This window comes from Amyelois transitella, chromosome 21 (assembly GCF_032362555.1).
Source record: "Amyelois transitella isolate CPQ chromosome 21, ilAmyTran1.1, whole genome shotgun sequence".
Classification (NCBI taxonomy): Eukaryota; Metazoa; Arthropoda; class Insecta; order Lepidoptera; family Pyralidae; genus Amyelois; species Amyelois transitella.
The window spans coordinates 1,305,846-1,328,066 of NC_083524.1; the positions used below are offsets into that span (position 1 = coordinate 1,305,846).

Here is a 22,221-nt window from a genome sequence, read left to right on the forward strand (position 1 = left end):
GAAGTGATTATATGTATGTATGTATATGTTAAATTAATTGATGCAATTGAGCGACCGGGAGACAAATGCAAGGAATGACGTCGTAAAACGATTAAGATCTTTGGAATGCAAATGCAGAAGAGTTGTCTAAAGCTGATCATTATCTTTCTACTCTATCGTAAGTATATGTTATTATTACGTATTTATCTGTATTTATGCGTATTTTTGTGTATTAATGATAGAATTGAGATTCAAATAGTGACAGGTTGCTAGCCCATTGCCCAAATGAAGAATCCCAAGTTTATAAGCCTATCCCTTACTCGCCGTTTACGACATCCATGGGAAAGAGGAATGGATTTGTATTTTTCTTTTTTCTATTGGCGCCGGGTACCGCATGGCCCTGGTAAAGCCTTTTTAATCATAATTCCTTAGGAAAGCTTCTTCAAGTCTATTTTTATATTCTTCGAAAATATAACATACCTTTTCATCATTCTGAATGAAAAGCACGAGTTTGTTTACGAGTAATCATTGGGTCATCTCACAGATTCCCATCAGCTCACAGAATGTACCAAATCGTGCAGTTTCTGCCAAATTCTTATTAAACCGGCCTTATCTGAATGCTAGATCGCAAAGCATCAATACAAAATATAGAGAGTGCGGAAGAACGTATAAATAGCTCTATAATATAACATATGCCAAATTTTACAAGTTTAGTGCCGTGTGGTTGCCGTAACTTTAGAATAAAACCACTCCATATCCTTCCCATGAATGTTGTAAAAGGTGAGTAATAAAAAATCTTGTGATAACTCTTGTAGCCGATGGGCTATCAACCTGTCACTATTTGAATCAAAATTCCATCATAAATCCGTACAGCTGAACGTGGCCTGTCAGTCTTTTCAAAACTGTGGGCTCTGTCTATCCCGCAAGGGATTTGGACGAAACTATATGTAATTACTAATAGCCAATTGTGCTATACATTTGTATTTTGTACAATAAAGTTTAAATAAATAAAAAATATATGTACTACGTTTTATTATGTTATGTATGATAATATAGAAATATACATCTGTACCCTATTTTATTTTACGACGAATCGTCCTATCGGAAATTTAATTAAATCGTCACCAAAGTCACAAGGCGCTTTGACAAAGCTGACAAACACGTTATCACAGAAAATTGTTGTCCTCCAAAGTTCTGAAGAGTAAAGTTTAGCCGGTAAGACTAGTTACATAAGGTTCATAATATTATTTAAATAATTTGCAATAGATTAAAATTAGCTAGAACCGCTAGTGGATGAGTTGCTACGAATGATTATTAAGAGTTTGGGTTCAAAACTCATTATCACTTTTAAGGAACTGTACGTGTGTATGGATTATTTTGTTGTCTGTTTATGGTGTATATTGTTCGGCGCTAAATCCAATTAAAGTTCAATTAAATATTAAATAATTTGCGTACACAGCTCTTCTTTTAAACGAACCTACCACTATTTTAATCTCAATTCCATCGTTAAGCCACACGGTTGAACGACGCATTTTAGTCTTTTCTACTCTGTCTACCCCATAAGAGATAAAGACGTGATTATATGTATGTATGCACAAAACGACACACATAATTTCCAACCGTCCGATCCGAAAAAATCTTAACAATGGAAGCGTCCCTTAATCTTAATCAGAAAAGTTTATAATTCGGGTCCCACTCTGATACAAACCTTTCAGTTATTTGTCCGACAGTTGTGATAGCAATTCAACCATTGTTTGGGAAACTTTTGGAAACATCGCTGTTCCAGGAAACATTGCCTTTTCGGAAGACGTAGACGTTGTTTTGTTTAGTCACACGAAACTAAATAGACAGACTGGAGTAAGTTAAAGCGAACACACGCCTTTCTCAGTGCCGTGTGGTTCTTGGCGCGAATATAAAAAAAGAATATCACTCCATCTCTTTCCCATGGATGTTGTAAAAGGCGCCTTAGGGATATAGCTAGCGCTAGCACCTGTCACTATTTGAATCTCAACTAACAGCTGGAAGTGGCCTGTCAGTCTTTCAAGACTGCTCTGTCTACCCGGCAAGGGATATGGATGTGATTGAATGAATGAACTAATACGCCTTTCTAACAATATCCTGGGCAAACCCCAAAAAAAGCTTGACTCTAAAACCAACCATAGTACAACTATTGCAATATGGTTGATTTTAGAGTCAAGCTTTTGAACAGCGTCGGTCATACACCTGAATTGGCTATTCGATCGTTCGATATTGTCCGCTCTGTCTACCCCGTAAGGGATAACGACGTGATAGCATTTACGGACGTACGTGCAACAGGGAATGCGCAAGGATGAGTTTTATAGATCTATTTACTTGCCTTAGGTATATATCTAACTTATTCAAATAATTAACATCAGATTTTACACCACCCGATTTATATTAAAATTCCCGTTTTATGTCCCTATAAAAGAATTTTCAAACGCAAGAAACCTGTTTTACCTCGGATAGTTAACTATATTCATACACAATTTCATTTAAATCGGTCCAGCTGTTACCGTAATCGTGTAACAGACAGCCTTTCGCATTTAAAACATAAGTACGAATATAGTTGGCATCTCAATTCTATCACAAAGCCAAACAGCTGAGCGTGGCTTATCAGTCTTTTCAGGACTGGTGGCTCTGTCTACCCCGCTAGGGATATAGACGTGAACATATGCATATATGTATGTATAGTTGGTAAGTACGGATGTTAAAAGTAAGTAGCTATTTCTCAAAACACAAGATCGGCCGGCGCTGAGATAACTCGACCAATTTAACGTGACCCGCGTGACCTCCATTTCGCTGACTGTTCCCGATAGCACATGATTAATGCTGGAATGCGCCTTGTTTACTGTTCTGATATTAATTGTTATCTATTTGCATCACAGAGCAAGGAATCCAGCTAATAAGGCAGACTTTTCTGCTCTGTGATCTACACTATCAATAAGGATAGGAATGCTGCAGTGCAGTTCGTTACCGCTTCTTCTGCACTGACGCCTTGGAAGCGGCAGTAAACTTAGTTTTAAGTAATTTATTTGACGTCAACCAATGTTGTGGAACCAACAGTTTTGACAATTATAAAGCGATATGAAGTATCCTATAATAATGAATAAACATTTTTAATTTGAATTTGTATGTTTGTAAAGAAACCTAGACGGACTTTCACGACATTCGACACAGTTATAGAATAGACCTTTGGGAGTGACATAAGTTCCTTTTTTTCTGGAATTTCCCATGAGAGTGTCCTCAGCGCAAAAGCCAGTGGTATGGAATATATTTTAAGAATTGGCAATTTAAACTTTTTTCAAATGGGAATGGTGACGTTGGTAAGACCCTGATCAAACCGGGGGCGTCCTGGCGAAAGTTCAGGTCAAGAGTTTGCATTCATATATACATGCGGGATAGACAGAGCCAACAGTCTTGAAAAGACTGAATGGCCACGTTCAGCTATTTGGCTTAATGATAGAATTGAGATTCAAATAGTGACAGGTTGCTAGCCCATCGCCTAAAAAAGAATTCCAAGTTTGTAAGCCTATCCCTTAGTCGCCTTTTACGACATCCATGGGAAAACGATGGAGTGGTCTTATTCCTTTTTGTATTGGTGCCGGGAACCACACGGAGTTTGGATGAAGCGAAATAAAGAGTACAGGAATCTTGGTAAGACGAAATCTGCTGTATACTCGTATGTGGTCTGCCTAACCCGCCGGGGAAGAGGCGTGATATTATGTATATATGTATTACATGACTTTATTCTTACTTTTTCCTTGATGAACATAAATATATATAAATAAATAATGACTTTTAATACCGTGGACATAGCAAGGAAAGTAGATGTGTATTATATCAACCTTTGATGGGTTAAGTTCCCCTGCAAAAGTTGCGGAGGTCAGATGTGTCGCTTCGTGTAAAAGCCTGACTTACTCAGTCCAGAATAGTGGTCTGTGACCTCGGGGTCCTCTCCAGAGAATAAATTTTACCTCTTTTTAGGCATCACAGAATCTACGAACATACCTGCAAAAAATAAGAGAGTGAATCAATTAGTTTGAACAATATTTAATAGAAAAAGGGTAAAACTAATTTTATTTTTAAAGTATACAACTACTCCATATCTTTGTCATGGATGTCGTAAAAGGCGACTAAGGGATAAGCTAATTAATTGGGATTATTCTTGTAGGCGATGGGCTAGAAACTTGTCACTATTTGAATCAGAAGTGATCCAATTCTTGTTTCTATTGATGCCGGGAACCACACGGCACTACATCATCATAAATTAAAACGAACAGCGTGAGAACGGTGTTGAAAAATTGGTATAAATAAACGAAATTACGCAAAAGGAGGGGGCTATTAATAATAATGAAATGAATTCGGGTGTAGATCTTCTCTTGGCAATTTAAAGGGTCAGACTCGTAATACTGCGATTCTCAGCTGTATACGGCCCGTAAACCGTGTTATCCGGCCCGAAGGACCATCGGATAGATTTTAACGTCAACGGGTGCAAATATTGGTGCGATTAACAGTTTTCCTTAAATTCTTTACTTATTAAACTTGGGACAACTTAATAATGACAGTATATGAAACATTTTTAAGCAAAATATACAAAAACTTAGTAAGTACTTCACTACTTTTCGTTTGCGAGATTGATTCAAATCAAACCCCAAATTATTTTAATAAACTTTGAAAATATAATCTGTTATGTGTAATAGCAACCTGTCATTATCTGAATCTCAAGTCTATCATTAAGTCAAAGAGCTGGACGTGGCCGTGCGGGGCAGACAGAGCCTACGGTCTTGAAAAGACTGATAGGCCACGTTCAGCTGTTTGGCTCAATGACAGAATTGAGATTCAAATAGTGAAAGGTTGCTAGCCCATTGCCTAAAAGAAGAATCACAAGTTTACCCTTACTCGCCTTTTACGACATATTAACGAGACGGAGTGGTCCTATTTTTTTTATTAGTGCCGAGAACTACACATAAGTATAAATTTATGTTTCAATACCTTAGTATTGAAACATAAATTTATACTTCTGTGTAGTAGAAGTATTACTAAGCTTGTATATTCGCCATAGTACGAGTATAATACTCGAGTCCCGAGTAACTGTTACAGGCCGTAGATCACTTATAACCATTGGAACCGGTCCAGAAACCAGATTCGAGCGTACGCGATGAACCTTTACATTTTGCTACAATGATAGAGGTATTGTTTTAAACAGAGTGCGCATCTTGATCAAATTAAGGACGTCTCCGAAACCGTCGAGCTTGCATGAAGAGAGTTATGAAAGTGGAAACATGTAGTATCTGCCTACCCCTCCGGGAAAGAGGCGCGATTTTATGTATGTATGTATGTATGAATGATATTTATCAACATCATCATTACAGCCATCAAGTTTCTAGCCCATCGCCTACAAGAAGAATCCCAATTAATGTGGATGAAGCGAAGGAAGTATGCAGAGATCGTGGCAAGTGGAAAGATGTAGTCTCTGCCTACCCCTCCGGGAAGGAGGCATGATTTTGTGTATGTATGTTGAGTGCGCATAAAAATCAAGTCATAACCTCGTAACTCTCGATTCAGCAACGTAACTATTCTGTTATACTGTAATGCACTGACATGAAAAATTTTTAAACCATGTACAAATCCCTTTTTTTTTCTAATTACTTTACCTTATTTTGGATAAGGCGTGATTTTGTACATGTTTGTATATAAAATCATGCTTACTCGTTACACTAATATATATACATACTATTAGTCACGCCTCTATCCCTTGCGGGGTAGACAGAGCCAACAGTTTTAAAATATCATTATTGCACATAAATTAACACAGTTTCAAGAAATAGTAAAAATATTTATAAAAGAAATAAATCATTCAATTATATATTTGTATACAATGTAGCGCACTCCATAACAACAAAGTAACGCAATGACTCCAAGTAAAGTGGATATTCTGTACCCGCGACCTCAAGTCATTGTACTTTAGACGATCTAGGATTTAGATTTTTTCTTGGACTTCTAAATCATATCAAATATAATCACATCTATATCCCTTGCAGGTTAGACAGAGGCCTATCTAAACGTGGCCTATCTAATCAATCTTGAATAGACTGATAGGCCACGCTTTTTGATACCCCAAATGTAGAATTTAACACCCCTACATCCTGATGATCGGTAAAGATATCAATTCATAAAATTTATATTTAATATTAAACACATAGATATATATCACACGTCGTAGACGTGAGAAACGTTACTGATAGCAGGTATCAGTGATAACGGGTTCTGATAAGGTATTTGCAAATCGATAGCGTTAGGGTGTGGTGATGAACATTGCGAAACTATGTGCATTTTGTGCAGGCACGTTATTTTATTGACTGGCTAGACTAGTATTCACTCCTGGCTTTGCTTCTGCGGGAATGAAAACGAGAAAATATTTGTATATATTTGTAATGATATATAAGGACAGTGTGGAGGGAAAGGTCGGAGTGGGAAGGCCTAGACGAACGTATTTTGATAAAAATAAAGACGTCCTGGTAAAAGGTCAGGTCAAGAGTACTCGAAACCGCCGAGCTTGCATAAAGAGAGTTATGAATGAGGATGAAGCGAAGGAAGTATGCAGAGATCGTGGCAAGTGGAAAGATGTAGTCTCTTCCTTCTCCCCTCCAGGAAAGAGGCGTGATTTTATGTATGTATGTATTTGTAACGAAGCTTATAAACATGAGATTCTTCTTTTAGGCGATGGGCTAGCAACCTGTCACTATTTGATTCTCAATTCCATCATTAAGCCATACAGGTGAGCGGGCCGTGCAGTCTTGAACAGATTGTTGACTCTGTCTAGCCCGTAAGGGATTAACACGTGAATGTATCTTGACAAACTCAATGCTGTATAAATCATTCATACTGGGATTCAGTAAGATTTTCTTGAAATTACAAGATTTTCGTTCACTAAAGCCGTCCTTAGACACGATAAGCTTCTGTTATTCGAAGATTCAAAGGGTTTATTGTCACGTGATCGCTACATTATACGATTTATATCAAACGATATTTTTTTTTATTTAAGAACATACAAACATATAGTCACGTCTTTATTCCATATATTATTGCTGGGTAGACAGGGCCAACAGTCTTGAAAAGACTGAAAGGCCACGTTTAGCTGTATGTCATTAGTGACAGGTTGATAGCCCATTGCCTACGAGAAGATTTCCAAGTTTATAAGCCTATCCCTTAGTCGCCTTTTACAACACCCTAGTGGTGAGTAGTTCTACTCTAAAATTTCAGGAACCATACGGCACTTATGCATGTAAGTCACGTTAAAATTTAATTCACCTAATCCTTTTACAGTCACCTGCAGATGAACAGAAATCCCTGTTCATACAAACTTAAACTGTAGTAGTCTAGTTTCTTTTGCAGGAGACTATACGTAACGACAAATATGGGTAGTTCTTATGTTACTATTATTAAGGCCTTCCAATTTACGCAAGGTAAGTACTTACTACTTTAAAAGGCTAATTTGCGTATGTTATGACGTGTGCAAACTACTCGTACCAATGATTGATTTAAAAGGAAGTAATAAATCAAAAGTTACCTTCAACCACCTTAAAAGGTCTTGAGTTATCACACATTATGGAGAATTAGCATATATTCTCGTGATCGTTCGGAAGTCGACATAAAGAAGGCCTTGAATGCAATAGCATAGCAATAGCAATAAATAAGGGTTAAGGTGAACTAACATGGTGGCAAATATATCAATTTACAAATATACGACATCCCTGAGAAAGGGATTGAATGTACCTATTCTTTACCTATTGGTGCCGGTAACCACACGGCAGAAGAGTCTTACACAACTTAAACTTTACTGAGACATAAAATTTATCCAAGACAAACTACTAGCAGTTCAGAAATTTTACAGCACACGGGAGCCAGTAAACTATTGTAGGGTAGTTGAATAAAAGTGGATCTACGTAAACAAAATTCATTTCTGCATCGCAACGGCTCCCGAGGGCGCGACTCGGAATCTCTGGAAGTAACTCATCCTTTGCTTCCTTAGTTTAATTTTATGACTTTAACAAAAAAAAATGTCTAGATTTTTTATTTGTAAAAGGAAAAAAAACATACATACATATGGTCACGTCTATATCCCTTGCGGGGTAGACAGAGCCAACAGTCTTGAAAGGACTGAATGGCCACGTTCAGCTATTTGGCTTAATGATAGAATTGAGATTCAAATAGTGATATGTTGCTAGCCCATCGCCTAAAAAAAGAATCCCAAGTTTCTAAGCCTATCCCATAGTCGCCTTTTACGACATCCATGGGAAAGAGATGGAGTGGTCCTATTCTTTTTTGTATTGGTGCCGGGAACCACACGGCACACAGGAAAAAAAAAACTTAACTAATCAAATTTCCGGATAAACAGAATTTATATAGAGAATTTTTTTTAAAATTTAGATACCATTATGGTCACCACTGATGTCTACTTGGAAGTAAATTTCAACCAAGACTACAGTGAGTGAAATTAATACATTCAATTCCTTTTCATTTTATCATTTATCCATACAGCCGAATGTGGCATATCAGTCTTTTCAAGATTGTAATCCGTCTACCCCGCGAGGGATAACGACGGATATTTTAAAGTAATTATGACCTTATTCTGTTAGGCACTTGGCTCAAAGGCGCGGTCAGCTCCCAACAAACTAAAACTGTCAACAAGCCATCAAAACCTCTGACCCAAAAACTTCTTCCTTGAATAGGAAAACTGAAAAACACTAGCGTTAAGGAGTACGTTGGGTGTGAAATTGAGTGACCGGATAAGGAACAGCGTGATAAGGGAATGTTGTGATGTGAAAGAAGATGTAGTTACAGGAATAGAAAAGGGTATGTTGAGATGGTTCGGTCATGTGGAGAGGATGAATGAAAACAGGTTGACTAAGCAGATATACAAGGAGAGTGTGGAGGGAAAGGTCGGGGTGGGAAGACCTAGACGAACATATCTTGATCAAATTAAGGACGTCCTGGTGAAGGGTCAGGTCAAAAGTGTCCGAAACCGCCGAGCTTGCATGAAGAGAGTTATGAATGTGGATGAAGCAAAGGAAGTATGCAGGGATCGTGGCAAGTGGAAAGAGGTAGTCTCTGCCTACCCCTCCGGAAAAGAGGCGTGAGTTTATGTATGTATGTATGTAAAAACACTAGCTTTGCCCCCAGGGCTCTCCCTATTATTCAATAAAAGGTAAAATTAATCTGATATCGCGGTCATAATTACTAAAGTTGGCTTTTGTTGGTCCCGACGAGGGCTCGTAAACAAAAAGGGACTCTGAATAGCCGTAATTATGCAAAGTTGAAAGTGAGTAAACGTAGGTAGCAGATAATTTATACTAATTTTTATTAAAAATGCACTCAACATCGTGGTTTTGATTATGAAAAATCATAGTCATACCAAAATCTCGTTGCCAAAAATTTTAATTAACATTTAAGGCACTTTTACTAGTCATAAATGACGTGTAAAAGTGTCTTTAATGTTAAACTAATAACTAAATTTCAATAAATTAAATTTCAATGAAGTAAATTAAATATAATAAAATTTATATCAAATACAAAATCCTACTACTATTATAAAGGCGAAAGTTTGTATGGATGTATGGATGTTTGTTACTCTTTCACGCAAAAACTACTGAACCGATTACCATGAAATTTGGTATGTAGGTAGCTGAAGACCCAGAATAACACATAGGCTACTTTTTATCCCAGAGTTCCCGCGGGATTGATAGGGTTTCCATGCGGACGAAGTCGCGGGCGGCCTCTAGTAATATATATATTATGCTTTATTAGTTCACTACAGTTTTTTGACCGAGTCTTCAACGTCAATAATACGAAGATATCTCCATAAGGTCAAAAGGTATTTCACAGTCAACTGATAACCTGATTCAGAAGTCTTTTCTATATCTTCCAATTTCTATTCCATCAGGAAGCCGTATGTATATTTGCATATTTATTTATACGAAAGAGGTCCCAATTGCTATGCAGAATAAAATTCAAATTGTGCGCTGAATGTTATCGTGGGAAAGGTGTCTAAAAATTGGGAAAAATAAACATAATTACGCGGAACGGCGCAGGTACTATTAATAATAATGAAATGAATTTTGTCTGAAGGCCCTTTCTAGGTAATTTGGAGGGACGGGCTCATAATGCCGCGATTCCCAGCTGTACACCCCCGTAAAATGTGTTATCCGGCTCGAAGGACCATTGGAAAGATTTTAATACAAACGGGAGCAAATATTGGTCAGTTTATCATCTTTATGAACGAAACCGCTTCAGGAATACGGTAAGTTACATACGCCTTATGAGTTTTATTAAACTGAAATAAAAGTTTTCTTCTATGTTTTCAGTGCCGTATAGTTCCCGACACTTAAGAATAGAAACTATTTCCCATGGATGTCGTAAAGGGCAAATACGGGATAGGCTAAAAAAATTGAGATTCTTCTTTTTGGTGACGGTCTAACAACCTGTCAGTATTTGAGTATCAATACCATCGCTAAACAATTGAACGTGCTCTTTCTTTTTAAGACTTGAAGCTCTGTCCTCCCCGCAAGGGATATAGACTAGATCTAATCTGAAAAGATTATATGTTTGTTTAAAATATCTTTATTGGATAGAAATGTGAATGTATGTTGCACAAAACGTATTCAAAGTAAAAATAATCCACTCATACAACTTTACGATTGCGAACAACGCTACAATTCTAAGTTAATCCGATGCAGCAAAAGTACCTACTGCGATTTATATCCCGAGATGCATCTTAACATTGTTCCCGTTGAAATTTAAATCCCGTCATAATACCCGCTTTTGCGGATGCAAAAATATTCAGTGAGGTACATAAAGATAATACACTAATTCACATTGATCGAGTTGCTAGATATATTTTTATTTTTGCGAAATTTGTTAAAAAAATTACATTTCTTATCTACAATAATTAGATCAGTAACCAAAATTCGCTTTTTAAGTTAAATACTTCAAATAATCAATTATGATCTCTGTAGTATTTAGGGACGCTGAAAACCGACCAAGTGGAGAGAGAAAAGTCGGAAGGCGGACCCCGGGCCCCGAAACACTTCTGTGGAGGGTGCAACTGGGAACAGGCAGAGATGAGAGAGACAAAGATCTTTTATGAGTTAATTTATCTTTTGTAAACACAATGTACTTACTAATAGGGCGATAACTTGTTAAACTTAAAGAATTATAATCCTAAACATATTTGGAAAAATGTTGATTACAATACTCAATTCTATGAATAAACCAAACAGCTGAACGTGGCATATCAGTCTTTTCAAGACTTTTAGCTGTCTACCCCCAAGGGATATAGACGTGATTATATGTATGTAAGTTGATTACAACCAAACTGAGTGTCGTCCATCGGCATGCCCTTCTGCTGTTTTTTTACAGTTCTTCTCTCAGTTTTCGGAATCGACTCGACTGCTTACCAGTCTACTCGCCCAATGTGAAACACTCGACCAGGGAGATAATAATACTCCTCATTGTATATTTTAATTGATATTTTACGATCTGAAAAGGAAATTAATTGCAAATTATTACGTTTTAGCAACAATAATTCTTGCCTTCCCCAATATTGAACCTACATTATTTATGAGTTTATTTATCTTTTGGTGATACTATGGTGCTGTAAATTTAAGTAAGAGTACCTTTGACCTCAATCTGCTCTATGGTAAACAAGATGAGGTCTAAGTATATCACTTCGGATACAGTAGTTTACTAGACTAGAATATTGTTTATTATAACCACGTACATACATATATGTAGTTACGTCTATATCTCTTGCCGGGTAGACGGAGCCAACAGTCCTGAAATAACAAAAAGTACACTAGGCCAAAATACTGGTAGGCCACGTTCAGCTTTTTGGCTTGATGATAAAATTAAGATTCGAATAGTGACAGGTTGCTAGCCCATCGATTAAAAGAAGAATCCCAAGTTTATTATTTTTCCAATAATTATTTGGCGGTTCAACGCCTGAAAACTCTTATAAGAACCTCCTTTTAAGACCCGATGTGTTTCACAAGCCGGAGGTACCGATACGGACTGTACTTAATCCGTACTTACGGAAATCTGTCTGAAAACGAATTAAGTCAAGTCGCAAACTCAAAGTTTTTACGAGCAAAGTAGGCCGTACGTGTTAGGTTGTTACTCCATGGCTGCGTAGAATAAGCTATACTAGGGTACCTCATATTTAAAATTAGATTACATTTTCTGGGTCTTGGATATTTTTTCTGATGTTTATGTATTCCATATACAATCTGTGTAATTTGCCCTGTATATATTTATTTATTATATTTATATTAAATGACTGACTGACATATCAATGCACAGCCCAAACCGCTCGATCTAGACTTGAAATTTGAGCGTGCAGGTTCTTTATGTTCATGTCTAGGAATTCCTAAAATTCTTGATTTTCCATTTTACCCGACCGGAGTCGCGAACGTCATCTAGTATTTCATTTAAAAACATCTGTTTTAACTTAACAGATGGGTCAAATATCCGTGCTTAGCAGTGGATAGCTGCCTTTACCGATGTTACAGCCTTGAGTTTGATTAAAACGATGTAGGATTCAGGAGTTATGTTAATTGAGCCATCAACGCAATAAAGCGCATTATTAGTGCATGAATAGGCGCGAAACCAGGTCATTGACGCGTATCATATTGTAAGTATACGTTTTAGTGTTCATAGATGACTGCCTCTTTGACGCAGTGGAAACGATCTGGCCTGCGATGCTGAAGTTTTGGGTTTGATACCCGGTCAGGTAATAATTTAAGTAGCATTTTTCTGATTGGATTTAAGCATTTACGCGAGAAATTCTATATATGTTACTTTAAATACCTATTTGACCTCAGAAAATTTATTGCTTTACTTACAAAATTCAATCAAAATTGGATAACCTGTTCAGCCGCCTAAACGTTACAGACAGACTTACACCCAAAATAAGTATAAAACGCTGTTTCTTTATTAAAAACCCATTAACCCACGACCTTCCGTCACAATCTCGGCAATAAAACTTTACATCCTCGGCTCCAGCTGAATTGGAAGCCAAATTAACTGCCTCCATCTGTCACTGTCAGTACGTACCGCTAGAAACGTCTTATTGTGGTGGCTGTGTTTCTGTACTTACTGTGTTTTGTTTCATCCCAATACATACAATACATAAAATCACGCCTCTTTCCCGGAGGGGTAGGCAGAGACTACCTCTTTCCACTTGCCACGATCTCTGCATATTTCCCTCGCTTCATCCACATTCATAACTCACTTCATGCAAGCTCGACGGTAAAATAAATTATCAATTAATAAATAATTAGCAATAAATTATCCCAACTAAAATTATGAATGCGAAAGCAAGTTTGTTTGTTTGTTACCTATTCACGGGTTAACTACTATGATGAGATGATAGTAAAAGTCAATCAAGGGAAAGGCATTAAACTAGAGATTCTTCGTTAATATGGGCTAGAAACCTGACGCTACCTAAACGTGGTCATAGCCTTTTCAAGACTGTTGGCTCTGTCTACCCCGTAATTAAAGTCGTCATTATGTATATGTCACCAGAAAATAACAAGACTTGTATGTTGATCAATTTTCTAGGTAGTTGATCAACATACATACATACATACATATAGTCACGTCTATATCCCTTACGGGGTAGACAGAGCCAATAGTCCCGAAAAGACTGAATGGCCACGTTCAGCTGCTCGGCTTAATGATGGAATTGTGATCCAAATAGTGACAGGTTGCTAGCCCATCGCCTAAAAAAAGGATCGCATAATACAAGCCTATCCCTTAGTCGCCTTTTACGACATCCATGGGAAAGAGATGGAGTGGTCCTATTCTTTTTTTGTATTGGTGCCGGGAACCACACGGCACGGTATTTGATCAACTTTGGAAATATAACAAACGGTATTTGAAATGTATTATTTAACGTATGTATTTTAGTAAATTGATAAATTTACTGTGTCTTACGGTTAAATCATGTGACATATATATATAAATTAATCATTCCACTGTTGTTTTCAAAAGCACCTACTTATACAAATATTTTCATGCAGTGATAATAAGTTGTCGATAAAGCACATTTACTCGCGCTAATGATGTTTTACCAATTAATTTCCAATAAGTAGACCTACGTCTCGTTTTATCATAGCAAGTGGCTCGTAAACAAATTGACATCGAGACGACCTACAAAGACGAGTCGTGGGTTCGATGCTCATAAAAAAATAATAACGCCTGGATGGTAATGAGATTCAAATAATAATAAAATAAAATGATTGATGACAAATAATGATAAGATGTCATTGTCAGAGTTACTCAAAATGGAGAAATAAACCATCCACGCGAAGACCGACATCCGCGCGGACGGAGTCGTGGGCGGAAGCTAGTAATGGTTAAAATAGTAATATATTGCTAATACTTCGTCTAAAAGAAGAATTCTAAGTTTATAAGCCCTTAGGCGTAGGATTTAACGATATCCATGGGAAAGAGATGGTGCGTTCCTATTCGTTTACTAATAATGTGGTAATAGTCATACTAATCACACGTACACACTCTAAAATACTTGCCCATAAAAACTCTTATTCTATTACTTTTATAATCTATACCAATATTATAAAGCTGAAGTATTTGTTTGTTTGTTTAAACGGGCTAATCTCAAGAACTACTGGTTACTACTGGTCAGGAAGGCTTTAGGCTATAGGTATAACATCACGCTGCAACTATTAGGAGCGAAGAAATAATAGAGAATGTGAAAAATATCCGGGAAAATTATTCATCCTTGAGGGAAGTCGCGGGCACAGCTAGTTTAACTATAATGAATATTAATGGTACAATTTTTTATATGTGCCGTGTGGTTCACCAATAGAAAAATGAATAGAACCTCTCCATCTCTTTATTATGGATGTCGTAAGAGGCGACTTAGGGATAGACAACAAACAACTCTTCAACTGACAATTTTCAATCATACAGCATAACTGCCATCTCTCATAAACACGTGTAAACCAAATCTATGTATATGGTAAATCTCATTAAATTCCAAGCTTTTGAGTTCTTTTTGTCAACTTCAGGTACAAAAAATCAAAGGTCAGAAATTTAAAAAAAAAAACCAGGTACCATCTAAGAAAATTTTTAACAAATTATAACTTAAAACGACGGAGCATCACTGCTTTTAAAAAAGTAAAATTAAATGCATTTCCTAAGATGTCGCTTGTAAAAAGTTAAAAGCTAGTTTCGAAGTGAAATAAATTCACGCTATGGAAATTTCGCAGTACAAAATGTCCGGGAAAGTCACAATGATAAGGTCACTTTAAATTTAATACGAGTAGCTAGTTGCGAACTCAGATTGCTTTGAATGTGGAAAAATTCCGGTGTTTAAAATTACAAATAGTTACACTTGAAGTGTTTAAACTTAATGACGTATGGGTAAGACGATCGAGGGGTTAGTGCGAGTTTTACTTTATCAAACGCGTCAAGCAAATAAACGCGAACTTTTTTGCGATTTGATCAGCGCCATCTAGCGGTGACGCGATGGCACTAATGCAATTCCATACAAATTCGTGATTACTTGCTCGACGCACTAAACCCTCTGGTTACAATAGACAGATAGATATTTTTTTTTACGTAGCCACAAAACCGTGCCGTGTGGTTCCGGGCACAGATAGACAGAATAATAGGACCACTCCATATCGTTTCCGTGGATGTCGTAAAAGGCAACTAAGGGATAGGCTAATAAACTTGGGATTAATCTTGTAGGCGATGGGCTAGCAACCTGTCACTATTTGAATCTCGACTCCATTATGAACGTGGCTAATCTGTCTTTTCAAGACTGTTCCCTCTGTCAACCCCGCAAGTGATATAGACGGGACTATATGTATATGTAGCCACATAACACACACACATTAATAACAAAGAAGACAAGTTTGGTGATTAAAGCTTTCCACTATTATTTTTCTTCAAATTCCAAGTCTGAGTGGGTCAAAATCACACTACTGAATAATATATCACCATTATTTCATCACCAACTGCTTTTCTAAAATCCATAGGTTTAAGCCTTAAAATATATTTTTGCCTTGCGGGGTAGACAGAGCCGACCGTCTTGAAACGAGATAGGCCACGTTCAGCTGTTTGGCTCAATGATAAAATTGAGATTCAAATAGTGATATGTTGCTAGCCCATCGCCTAAATGAAGAATCCCAAGTTTACAAGCCTCCAAAAAATAATATAATGGTTGGATTCTACTCTTTATCTTAAGATCATAACATCCTTTGAGGCATATCAAATTGCCCTAAGGGGATATATACGAACAGTTTTCCGCGTATGTTCTTGTACTATTAATTGAAATTATAATTAAGTACAGTCGGGCGCAGATAAACCCGATTATTTTCTTGCCTCGATCCCTGCATACTTCTTTCGCTTCATCCAATGTCGTATCTCTTTTCATGCAAGTTTTGAGCGACCTTGAATAGACCCAATTAGAAGCAGATAAACCTATCCCCCATTGGTATTAGAATAGAATAGATTTATTTTCAAAATTGGATACAAGGTATCACTTATTGACGTCACATAACTTAAATCTAATTATAACTACTACCGCTTCCAAAGCGCATGTGTAGAAGAAGTGGCGGAACAAACTACACTGCAGCATTTTCATCGGACGTCAATTTACAAATATACATAGATCTCTTAAATCTAAATCGTGGACGAATGCACGTTGTCTACATAAAAAAACATGAATGAATGTAGAACTAATTAGATCGTTATTAATTTAGATTATTAATTAGATCGAAGAACCACACGGCAAACCCTTCAGTATTTAATAATAAATAAACGATAATTTTTTTTGCGTCCAACTCTCAAAATGACTTCTCAGTACTCTCTATTGACAGCTTCATATAACACGTTCATCACGATGTCAACAAGAGATTGGTATCTCCCTGCAAGTGCCTACTCCGAACGTGTTCAAGAGTCGATTTTACGAACGGCAGTTAGAATTCGGGCCAGAATTTGCATACCTACAGTCGAGATTTTTTGCCAAAACCACGCCGAAACTTAGGGTTGCCAGTTGTCTTGTTTAAAATAATTATTAATTCGACTTCTACTTCGAAGTCACGGGCTACAGCTAGTACGAAATCTATGTACTTATTGATCAGTGTTTGTATTCGATGAGGACATTACTACATTGTTGCGTAAGAAGAAATTAAATTCTTATACTGCAACTAGTGTTTTTGAGAAATTCCTTGTTGGCAACTAGTTGCTTATAAAGAAAAAAAAATCTTTATTCATAACTGGTTGCCGACAAAGAATGAAAATGTCTTTTTCTCAACTGGTTGCGAAGTTTGGTTGCCATGACGGCCGAAAGGGAAATGATGATGTCTTGCTCTTGTGGTAACGAAAATATAAGAACTAATAATAGCCTTGAAGGATGGCATGCGAAAATTAATAGATATATTGGAAGAAAATATCCAACGTTGCCACAATTATTGGATATTCTGTCAACAGAATATAAATCTTATGATTTAAATATTAAAAGTAAAAAGAATAAAGAGTATAAGGCAATTGACGAGGAGATTGACCAGGCGTTGAGTGAATTAGTAGAAAAAAAGATATCTGTTGGTCACTGTTTGGAGATTATTAGCCCTTTTGCAATTTCGTTTTAGCGGTTTAAGTCACTCAGTTAATATAAATAAATGAACACTATTAAAATATATTTGTTTTAATATAACAGGGACAATAACCGCCTCCGTGGTGTAGGTAGTGGTTTGAGCGTTCACGAAGTCACGGGCTACAGCTAGTACGAAATCTATGTACTTATTGATCAGTGTTTGTATTCGATGAGGACATTACTACATTGTTGCGTAAGAAGAAATTAAATTCTTATACTGCAACTAGTGTTTTTGAGAAATTCCTTGTTGGCAACTAGTTGCTTATAAAGAAAAAAAAATCTTTATTCATAACTGGTTGCCGACAAAGAATGAAAATGTCTTTTTCTCAACTGGTTGCGAAGTTTGGTTGCCATGACGGCCGAAAGGCTATTTTCTTGGTTTTTTTTTTACTTTATAGCTAAAACTGAAGAGTTTGTTTGTTTGAACACGCTAATATCAGGAACTATATGACCGAACTACTTAGCTGTGCCCGTGACTTCGTCCCTGTGGAATAGTTATTTCGGGCATCATTGAATTTTTCAATTCTACCAGTAGTGGTTCGAATTGAAAAATTCTTTTTGTGTAGAATAGACCATTTATTGAGGAAGGCTTTAGGCTATATAAGATTACGCTGCAACTATTAGGAGCAATGAAATAATGGAAAATGTGTAAAAAACGTGGTAAATTATTCATCCTTGAGGGCTTCAAAGATGCCCGAAATAACTATTCCACTGGGACGAAGTCGCGGGCACAGCTAGTTCGGCCATACAACCTTAACTTTGAGTTTGACTAAAAGTCGTTAGTTGTGACTATATCTCCCGTTAGATCTAGTCAAAATATGCCTTATAATAAAGACAATATGTGTATATGTTTTTCAGTATATAAAAAGTATTATACCAAAGAGGGCACGGCCCTAACCAAATATTCAAGAGATTTGAAATTTGACGTAGGCACCTTTCTTTTCACGCGGATGGAGCCGCGGGCGTTCCCTTGTGTACAATAACGGATTTAAAATAGAATAAACAAGACTAAAGTTCTTCAAAAGAAGAGTCTTCAAAAGACTGATAGGCCACGTTCAGCTGTTTAGCTTAATGACAGAATAGAGATTCAAATACTGACAGGTTGCTAGCCCATCGCCTAAAAGAATCCCAAGTATATACCTAAGCCTTTCCATTAGTCGCCTTTAACGACATTCATGGGAAAGTGATGTAGTAGTCCTATTCTTTTTTCCTATTGGTGCCGGGAACCACACGACGCTCTTATTTATTTCTATTTATCAGCCTCATGTCGCCCCAACCCTACAAAAGTGACTTTTTCTTTAGCAAGTTTGCACCCCACGTGCGGTCGTAAGTTGCATTATGTAGATTAGTTGTTCGGAGTACTGAAGGAAATGCATATATAAAATTATGATTTAATGTTGTTTTTCTAAAAATGATGATTTAATGCTCCGCGGAATATTTTATGAGATAAGATTATTTTGGCAGAGTATGATATTTGTTTAAAAAGATATATATAATATATTTTTTTTGTTGGTTGTATCGATCAATACAATTTTAGGAATTTCTGCTATGTTTGCGATTGAGTTATAATCACGTCTTTATCATCTCAAGACTAGACAAGTTAATAATCTTGATAACTGTTCAGCTCTATGGTTTAAACATGAGATTGAGATTCAAATAGTGGCAGGTTTCTGGTCCATCACCTAACATATAGACCCCAAGTTCTTTAGCCTATCCCTTAGTCGCCTTTTACGCCATCCATGGGAAAGATAGAGTAGTCCCAAACATTAGTGCCGGGAACCAGACTCATCGCAATACTGTCGACAATCAATAGCATCAAATAGGCCATTTCTAAAATCGAACAAATAATGCAGGGTGAATGGTTCCTGAGGGATTAAGGTTCATTGTTCGAAAATGATGGTCGTCCGAGGTTCCCTAAGGAATGAGATTGAAATTGGCAGCCGATAACGCGCTTATTTACCGTATCTTATAAATAAAATGCCTTATAGTTGACGGCGCTTGCCCATTAAAGCGATTACGTTCATTAATTAATGTTCCTTTATAACTCGGGAAGTCCAAATTTTTTTAGTAAGTATTTAACAATAACAGTGGTCTGAAAAAGATTACGTTGCGAGTTTTAGTAGGTATGTTAAGAAAAGAACATTGTATACTAAAAATAATTTTACCTACAGAAATACAATACCATACACCTGACGGCGTAAAAATACTAGAATTAATTAATTCCACGCGTACGAAGTCGCGGGAAACAACTAGTCCTTCAATTGAATTATTTTATATTAGAAGATTATGCTTTGCAATTTGAATTACAACATTTAAAAGAAATTTTATTAAAATCGTCGGTGTTCGTACGGTTAAAATAAAAATAAAAATCATTTATTCCAGGTTTCTAGATAAGATTAATTATTAAGATACAGTCAACCGTATATCGAGTTACCCTATAACACGGTATATGACACGGTAATAAAGGCGAATTTGGGAAGGTTGATGTTTACCTAAAGATCTATCTGTGGAAATGTCCAAAAAAGTACCCCATCGCTATCACTACATACATTGTAAACAATCAACTCCACGTTTGTATGTACCTATGTTTTTTTTTTAAATAATAGATATGAGTGCGTTTGACCTCAATCTGCCTGGTGGTAAGCAAGATAAGGCCTAAAATGGTGCATGCAAGCTCAAATAGTGCCTATTCACTTACCCTTTGAAAACCCCAAAATTGTATGTATCGGGGATAGGGTTGCCAAGTCGCCAAACCTAATGGCCGGACAGACCAGCCAGTTTGGCCGGACATTTGGCTAAAAAAGCCGGACACCCAATATTATTGAGGATTTAGTCTGAGTATTAATAGGTACGACAAAATAATTGTATGTAAAATGTAAAAAGCTTAACAAAAGATGGACACCGTTTATTTTGGTCGGACATGCGATCAAAAAGCCTAAGTCCGGTTTTATCCGGAAGCTTGGCAACGCTAATCAGGGAAAAGATATGCGGGGAGGGAATTCCTTATATATAAATAATATCCAAAGGTTTGGCGAATGGCATGAACGCTGGGATCTTTAAAACTACACAATGATACAATTTTTTTTTAAACTGTTATATCAGTCTTTACCTCACACAAGGTAGGTACTTATTGTGCCTTGTAAGTACTATCCTAGTCCTACATTTTATCGAAGTAGTTATACCTACCTGCATGAAAAAAATTCTACGGCGTTTGTCGTTCTTTTTATTGTTTACTAAACTATTAAGCGCTTAGTACCATTAAACTACAATTTCTACCTAATCAGCAAATAGGTGTATAAAACAGATTACCTAGTTACAGAGATAAGGACTATTTAGATCGTAATTAAGCGATTCAAAAATTTTGGTAGGTACATAAATCTAAAATTATACTATTTGGAAATTGCCGATACGATATAAATCATAATTATTATACCTACCTACTGTTACATGAAAATGTAAGTAAAATCTTACCTTTTGCAAACGGAGAATAATAAAATCACCGCCTGGTAAGTCCAAGAACCAAGGTTCACCAGCCACTTTCGATGGTACACATAATTTTATGAGTAATACCTACAGCCAAACCACTGGACAAAAACAGACTTGTTCTGAGATGAATCACCAAGAATGCACTATGTTACACTGCAAAACATACACACAACAACTCCGAAAATACACTTATACAACACAATTTCGATGTCAAACCGAGTTTCGATACGAATTCACAACATTTTCGATTGCAATAGACGCACCACAAAAGTTTCCGAAATAATACCGACGCGACGCGGTAACGCTCCGTAAAACCCAGTGAATGACTGACCCAAGCGATGGCTGAATGCTGGCGGAACGAGTATAACCTCAACAAAAACGAAGGAACAAAACGCCAGAAGAGCACGAAACAAACTGTTGCGCTCCCCAACTTAGCAAGGTTGCCACGGCGTTTAACTTAAACAGCAGAAAAACTTTGTATACAATTCACTCAACGTTACCATACACAGTTACTACGTTTGTTTTGGGTTAAGGAGTAAAATTATAAGACTGTTCGTGTTTGAACCTTAGTTTTTAATGTAAATAAACAAGTTTGTTTTCGTTAAAGTCACGGTTTGCCAGCTGTACACCACACCACAACAAGCACGATAAAATAATTAACTGAGTGAAGTTAGCGACCGACCATTCATTATTATATAGCGCGCGAACTTCAAGTCATAAAAATTAGGGAGGGGACATTACCTGCGCCGCGTTATCGTGACGTAAACGAACAGCGAAAAAAAAAAGGTTAACGGTTATATTCTTTTGTGTTAGATGAAATGTGCAACAAAGTACTTATGTTGGTATGGCTTTTATTAAACACGAGGCTCGAAATAATAACTTTAGCATTTAGAAAGTTAGCTCATTTTGTAACACTGACGAGCGTCGACGTCAAAATTTGAAGGTTTATTTTTTTAATTAAGTTGTTAGAATGCCTCCAGGGAAATTCAACAGCTGTGACGTTTCTATTATTTCTGAGTACTTGTTGTCGTCGCTTTCAGACTGAAATAGAA

General features: G+C 36.7%; 1 protein-coding gene across 2 annotated transcripts in view; it reads right to left on the reverse strand.

Moving 5' to 3' along the window:
- LOC106143264 (uncharacterized) overlaps nt 1-21,823 on the reverse strand; it is a 177,551-nt gene extending 155,728 nt beyond the window's left edge. For both annotated transcript variants that reach the window (XM_060950172.1, XM_013345309.2), the window contains exon 1: nt 21,155-21,823. The gene's annotated coding sequence lies outside the window, so the exon portion shown is untranslated. The remainder of the gene's footprint in view (nt 1-21,154) is intronic.
- Between the last annotated feature and the right edge of the window lie 398 nt (nt 21,824-22,221).